This window comes from Eutrigla gurnardus, assembly GCF_963514095.1.
Source record: "Eutrigla gurnardus genome assembly, chromosome: 4".
In the NCBI taxonomy this organism is placed as follows: Eukaryota; Metazoa; Chordata; class Actinopteri; order Perciformes; family Triglidae; genus Eutrigla; species Eutrigla gurnardus.
In genome coordinates this window covers 1,400,477-1,408,138 of record NC_139918.1, presented here as the reverse complement: position 1 = coordinate 1,408,138, position 7,662 = coordinate 1,400,477, and the positions used below count along the sequence as shown (strand labels likewise).

Genomic DNA, 7,662 nt, shown 5'->3' with positions numbered 1-7,662 from the left:
TCTTTCAGAGATCCAGCTTAAGTAACCCTAACAAAGGCAATCGGAGATAAGCGGTCACACGAAGCTGGTTATCAACTCGGTAAGTCAACCAGGGTTTACCTGTCCAGCTATGAGCGCGTGCACATGAAAGAGAGTTTTGCAGCATTTGACCAATCACAAACATGGATCAGTCTACGGCAGCGGAGCAGCATATTTCACGTTCGAGGAGCAAACATTTACATTTACATTTAGGGCATTTAGCAGACGCTTTTGTCCAAAGCGACTTACAATAAGCCATAATCGTACAGAAATACGAAGAAGTTAAACGTATAATACAGGCAAAAAGCAACAGTTTCATCTGCTAAATGCAGGAAGGACAGCTGGCAAAAACTCACCGACTGTGAATTCGTAAGTCGTATTAATAGTATTAATAGTCGTATAATATGACTGCCCCATCATAAGGGCACTAGTAGATCTGACTGAATAATTAACATGTTCGCTGATAGCTCAGTGGCCCCATGTACCGAGACTCCCTGCAGCAGTCCTGGGTTCCCTCTCTTTCACCCCTTTAACTCTCACGCTGTCCTCCCGCAATAAAAGGCCAAAAATATAACTTTAAAATAATGAATGTGTTGCTTAGATGTATTCTTATAGCGTGATTTATGACTCTTAGGAGAACTAGAGTGTTCAGAGACCGGCAAAAACTCTTTTTCTTTCCCTGACGGTGTTTTATATGAGATACAGATTCTCATCAGAGGGCATGACTTATCTGTGTCAGCGTACAGCCTACTGACCACTTTGAATTATGTTTTTATATTTATTTGATTTGCTCCCAAGTCCGTTTTACACCGCCGGGATTGCAGCTGAAAGTATGAGGGTAATATTGTCATACACCACGCCATAAAAATACATCTAAGCAACACATTCATAATTTTTTTAGGCATAGACGTCTTTATTAGCAGTGGATAGAGAGAGGGGGGGTGTGACATGCAGGAAGGGACCTCCGGCTGGGATTTGAACTGGGGTCTGCTGCGTATGTACATGGCATGCGCTCTAATCACTCCGCCAACTGTGCACCAGCACATTCATTATTTTAAAGTTATATTTTTGGACTTTTATTGCGGGAGGACAGCGTGAGAGTTAAACGGACGAGAGAGAGCGACGACATACTTTAAAAAGAGAACCACAGAGCAGATTGAACCCGGGACCGCTGCAGGGAGCCTCGGTACATGGGGCGGTAACTCTACCACTGAGCTATCAGCACAGGTAACATGTCAATTTAATCAGTCAGATCTAGTAGTTTCCTCATGATGGGGCAGTCATATTATATGGCTACTAATACTATTACAGTTTTTCTCAGTTGCTTTGGTGCTTTTCTCAGACAGAATGAAAATTCTCATAACTATTAGTCCAACCTCCACAACATTTAGTCATTTGTGCACATCATAGTAGCAATTTCTCCTTCCTCTGAACAAATTGCAAATGCTTTTGGACATGTATCAGTTGCTTTCATACAATTCTCTGCTGTTTTATAACATTATCATTTGCTTATGTCATGTCAGTCAAAATGAACTTTACTTATGGATGCTGAATAGTCGTTCCCAATAAAACTAATAGTCTTCATTTCATTGCTTGAGTCATTACATACAAAATTGTTGAACTAGTTATCAAATTCTGTCAAGCAAATTTTATACCTTTCTTTATAATTTTTTCCTGGAAATTGAACAATTGCTCTCAGGTGAACTTCAGCTTTCACTCACTCCAGGAGATACTTCTCCTCGCTGCATTGAAAGGGATGATATCCGTTGTGATGTAGATGAAAATAAGTGGCCAGATAGACAGGAACATCTGGATGTGCCAGCATGATTTACCTATGTTCAGTCACGTCATATTATATTGTTCACATTTGTGCACAGCTCTACCGAAAGGGTGTTTCTTATGTTTGTTCTAAATCAGTGACTGTATAGTATTTTCTTTTGCACAGTGCTGTAGAATTGCAAAGAGCATATACAGTAAAAATGTGAAACGTAAGTATTCAGTGTCTTGTACTCACTTACTCCCCTAACTACAGCAATGTGTTACTTTACTGTAGTTTTCAAATGGCTGTACCAGTAGTGTATAAGTGCCGTCTTGAGCATTTTCAGGTAGTGTCACCGAGTTCTGACCTTTTGTTGCACTGAGAGAATAAACTGTCATAATGAAAACATGACAAAGCCATTTGACTATCTTGCTCAGAAACGATGGTGTCAAGACTTCTCATTTTGATGACTCTGGCAGTTTCACTGACATGAATACTTGCTGTTGAGGAATGGGCTATCCATTTTGAGCAAGTGACGTGCTTTTGCAGGTTATCCACTAGGTTTTGCAGTTTGCACTAATTGTTTTGAGAAATGAACTAACTGCTGTGCAAATGTCAATAGTGCTGTCAGAAAAGCACCAATGTGACTGAGAAAAACTGTAATACGACTTACGCATTCACACAGTCGGTGAGTTTTTGCCAGCTGTCCTTACATTTGACAGATGAACTTGTTGCCTTTTAACTGTATTATATGTTTAACTTCTTCGTATTTCTGTAAGATTATGGTTCGCTCCTCGTACGTGAAATATGCAGCTCCGCTGCCGTAGACCCATCCATGTTTGCGATTGGTCAAATGCTGCAAACGCCGCCTCTTTTATGTGCACGCGCTCATAGCTGGACAGGTAAACCCTGGGTTGACTTAACGAGTTGATAACCAGCTTCATGTGACCGCTTATCTCTGATTGCCTTTGTTAGGTTTACTTAAAGGTACAATATGTAAGAAATCTAAAACAACTGGCCGTAAAATCATCCTTATATGTCATAGAGACTCAGGAATAATGATCATATAACATACTGAACTCACCAACAACAACAGTACAGCCAAAATATTCGCATTTAAAAAAATCGTTTGCGGACCGCAAATCATGTTAATGTTTTGAAAACATGTTTTGGCACGTGGCGCCATCCACCGGCGTCTACAAATCATTGCAGTCAGTAGAGTCTCAGCTGCCGAGCAACCACGGGTTGCCAGTTTCGACTGAGCTACAATGGCGGAGGCAACAAAACCCAAAAGAGCTCGTTATGATTCACATTCACCAACGCAGCATCCGCTGGAGACCGCTTTTCCGGTTTCCACTCATAAACACCGCCATTTAAACTTTTAATAGGCTACTTTTATTGTTTGCACCTTGTCGCTTTTGCACAAAGAAATAAAACACCAAGTTCTGAAAAATTGTGGATGTTTAAAGCCGGAAGGTAAACAAATAGGCTATAACGAGGCTAACGACGGTCGGTCGGTCAGTCTTTACAAAAAACCTAGCGCCCTCTACCGGTGTGGCATTGTTGCAACTGTGGCCATTGCGTGATCACTACGCGGAAGCATAACCAAGGCTTTAATCATTGTGTGCATCTCTCCCCCGACCGCCGTCCAGCTTGCTGACAGAGGATACGCCAACAGCTCTGGCAACCTCGAGTCTGGAGGGGAGGGGGTGGGGGGGGGGGCGGAAACGACTCGCCGCAATGTTTTGAATTTGAGTGTTGTACCGTTTTTGGCCACATTCTTACATATGGCGCCTTTAAGCTGGATAACTGGAAGATACCCTGGTATGTTGAACTCGCTTCGTAGTACAGGCCCCAGGTTTGTTTACACTACCAATGATGTTAGCTTCAGCGTTAGCATCAGCCTCAGTGTTTATTGTGAAGTTGTCATTAACCCCATTCTAGTATTAAAACTCCAGGCTTGCGTTTGACTTTGTTGGTCGTACAGTAACCAGAGCTAGTTCATTGCTTCTCCGGACTTCTCCGGCTAATAGATAATGCTGGCTAGCTGACATCTGTGTAAATAAGAGCGATCTGTCTTTGCTTGTGACTTCTTTTTCCATTCTTGGGCAGAAGTACTGTTTACCAGTAGTGAACTTTACATTGTAATAACCCGTCAGTGTAATCTGTGTGTGTGTGTGTGTTTTACAGTTATGGGAAAAAAACTTCAACTTGAGTAAGGCCTGGATTTAATAGGCCTCCTCTACCGCCATTGTCAACCATTGCAAACTCTATCTCACAACGGTCAGCACATATTTATATTTACAATCTGCTTATACATAAAGAGGTAAAAGAAGACGTATGAGTACATCCCAGACCTCCAGCGTGCTAGACTACGTGTCATGTTGGACCAGTTGGCTAAAGGGAAGGGCATGCCCGGAAAAGAACACTCAGACTAGGTGACCCTCACCACCTTGGTGGTGGAGTCCCGGCGCCATCAACTGAGGAACTGTTGGAGAGGCAATGCAGCACAGGCCTTGGTGAGTTCATACATACACTTGCTATACATTGTGATTACATCCCTCTGTGCTAAAGGAGCAGAATGTATATATAAACGCTAGCTTGTTTGAGTTTATACATGAATGCTCAGTGGAAGATAAAATGATGTGCTTTGAGGTTGATACTAACACATACACTTACAATGTACGTCCTGTGTCACCTTTCTCTTTTCTTTTACTCTTTGTCAAGGTAAAGCACTCGCACAGTAACGGAGGATGTGCAGCACCAGCGAGGACTTGGTTCCCCTGGAAGTCATGAAGAGCTGAATGTCATCTCTTCTCTAAAGGCGAGTCCACACCGGACCGACTGCCCGACTCGCGAATGAAGTCGGGCTACTTAATATGGCCGACTCGAACAACGATATGGGCGGTTCGCACCTACGGAATTACAGCCGACGCCATACGTTCCGCGCTTGCGCGAGATGGAATGTCTCCAAAACAACAGGCGGCGCTAATCTGTATTGTGGGCCAAAAAACACGAAAACCGGAAGTAGCCGGTCCTCTCTAGACCATAAACACAGAGCACGCTGTCCTCACCAGTCACTGTTGTCAGCAGAGTGAGGTTGTAGACTGTAGTTGTGATTACTCTCTGAACGGAAAAATCTAAAATGTTGGATGATGTCGATACGGAGACACTGGCCTTGTCAGCTCTCGCACTTATTCTTATGGAAGAAGACAGTCGTAAGCGAAAAAGAAAGAGAACAGTTATTAGGCGCACTGGGTGGGTGAAGCCGTGGATACAACAGCGAGCAACCCAAGGAGCTTATCCAAATTTGTGTCGGGAACTGGAGATGGACGAGCCAGGTGATTTCAGAAATTTCGCTCGGCTCTTTCCTGATAAGTTCCACATGCTGGAAGAACTTGTCCGACCGATTATCCAGCGATGCAACACCAATTACTGTGATTGTATATCTGTCGGTGAACGTCTGATGGTCACACTGCGTTTCCTCGCAACAGGTAAGATAAGCTGTTTGTATTACTTTTTTAGTTCGGGTCCTTTCTCGGCACCTGAACAGGACATTATACTTTATTATACTTCCGTATAATTAACCAAGCAATGTGTTCGTTTGTAATTGCAGGAGAAAGCTTCAAGAGTCTTTCTTATCAGTTTCGAATGGGTCACTCTACAGTCATGGAATTCGTCCCTGAAACCTGTGAAGCCATCTACTAGGTCTTAAGAGAGAAATATATGAAGGTATGTGCGATTTTATTTTACGTCGACATCAGTCATGGTAGCCTAATGCTGTGAAAATATGCATATTGTCGTTTGTTCGGACGTTTTTCTAACCAGATAAACAGATCAGCCTTTGGTATTCACTGTTGTTATTTTTCTTGTTTTCAGTGCCCAGACACAGCTGATGAGTGGCAGCAGGTTGCCAGTGGATTTATGTCGGAGTGGAACTTCCCAAATTTCCTGGGTGCTCCGGATGGGAAACATGTAAATATTCGCCCCCCACCAAGGTCTGGTTCTACATACTACAACTACAAGCACAACTTTCAGATTTCTGTATGTGGATGTTGGTTGTAATGGAAGAGTTTCCGATGGTGGAGTGTTTCGTGGATGCACCTTAGCAGAAGCCCTGGTAAACAAAACCACAAACATCCCTCCCCCTGCACCACTTCCCGGATCTGACAAGCTGTCTCCATACTGTATTGTGGCAGATGAAGCGTTTCCGCTGAAAGACTACCTGATGAAGCCATATGCAAACCGCGGTCTCAGTGTAGATCAGCGAATCTTCAACTACAGGCTGTCGCGAGCACGGAGGGTTGTAGAAAATGCATTTGGAATTATGGCCACGCGCTTCCGTGTCTTGCTTACCACCATCAACATCAGAGACATGGTCAAAGTGGAGTCCATTGTCCTGGCTTGTTGTGCTCTGCATAACTTTGTACGGAGTGAGAGCAGAGTTGCATACATGGCAGACATTCTAGACCGGGAAGGACCAGATGGAGGCATTTTTCCAGGAAGATGGCGGCAAGACCCTGCCCTACAACAAGCCCACTTGCCACAGACCACGAATACAGCAGCAAGGGCCAAACAGATTAGGGATGGGCTATGTACACATTTTATGTCTGAACATGGTGCAGTGCCTTTTCAGTGGGACAAGATATAGGACAGATTGACTGTGCTGGGTTTCAACTGTGGTATATACTGTGGATATACTGTGGTTATTGTAAATATTGTAAATATAATGTCAACTGTGGCCTTTTCAATGGGACATGATACAGGACAGATTGACTGTGTGCTGTTTGTGTGCTGCGTGCTGTAATTATTCTGAAAGATAAATAAAAATCATATCAATCATAATTGACTCATGTAGCATCATCAAATCAGCATTTGTGACTGGCTCACATGCAAAAGGAGCAGTCCATGGTCTATTATATAAGACAATATTAGTGTGAAATACCTTGTCATACCTCTATTCACTTCTAGTCTATGTTGAAATAGGGTGAAGGTGATAAACATTACAATGAGAATAGCAAGACATTATTGCTGAATAGTTGTTATTGGGGAAGGAGATCATGGGATGAATAGAGGACCAGACGACCAAGCTAGCGGTTTTCACTTGTAATAGATAGACATTACAATGAGAATAGCTAGACATTATTGCTGAATAGTTGTTAAGAGGGATGGAGATCATGGAATGAATGGAATGTGTAGACAATGTTGAAATGGGGTTGCAGTGGATATGAAAATGCAGGGAGATTTGCTTTTTCAAAGATATGTTTTATTGTAAGAAGTATAAAGTATAAAATACAAAAGGCATGCAATATCAAAATACAAAAGCTTAAAGTATAAATATAAATAAAGTTAAGTACAACATGCAAAAGTGTCAAGTATAAAATGTATAGAATGTATATAAAAGGCAAGCAATAACAAACTACAAAAGCTCAAGACAATGTATAAATATAAGTAAGTAAAGTGCAAAATGCAAAAGGGTCAACTGTCAAGTCATACAATATCAAATAAAAAAGCCTCAAGGACCCAGTTCTCCCAAGTGAGTGCGTTCCTGGTTGTGCTTTGTAGTGATATTATAAATGACATTGAGCATTTCATGCTCAAGGCTCGCCAAGAGTTCTGGTGGCGCCTGCCTTAGCTTAACCTCAAGGATTTTGAGGCTCGCTGTGACGGCATCATCCGCCCTCGTCTCTGCTTTCCTCATGAGTGCAGCCCCTATTATGCGCAAGAGGTCTGTGTTATCTGGGGACTGGGGAGAAGACCTTCTACGCTTAGAAGAAGGCCCTGCTCGGGACTGTGTCTCTTGATGGATGGTCTCTTCACACACGGTTGATTCGGCCAATGGTGATTCGATTGGTGAGGTCTGATCCTCCTCGCGTTCACTCTCT

At 42.8% G+C, this 7,662-nt stretch overlaps 1 long non-coding RNA gene across 1 annotated transcript; it reads left to right on the top strand.

Moving 5' to 3' along the window:
* Window positions 1–4,385: 4,385 nt before the first annotated feature.
* Window positions 4,386–6,538, top strand: LOC311012039. Its single transcript, XR_014596973.1, has 3 exons — window positions 4,386–4,601; window positions 5,394–5,509; window positions 5,657–6,538. It is a non-coding gene; the product is annotated as an uncharacterized lncRNA (long non-coding RNA).
* Window positions 6,539–7,662: the final 1,124 nt, after the last annotated feature.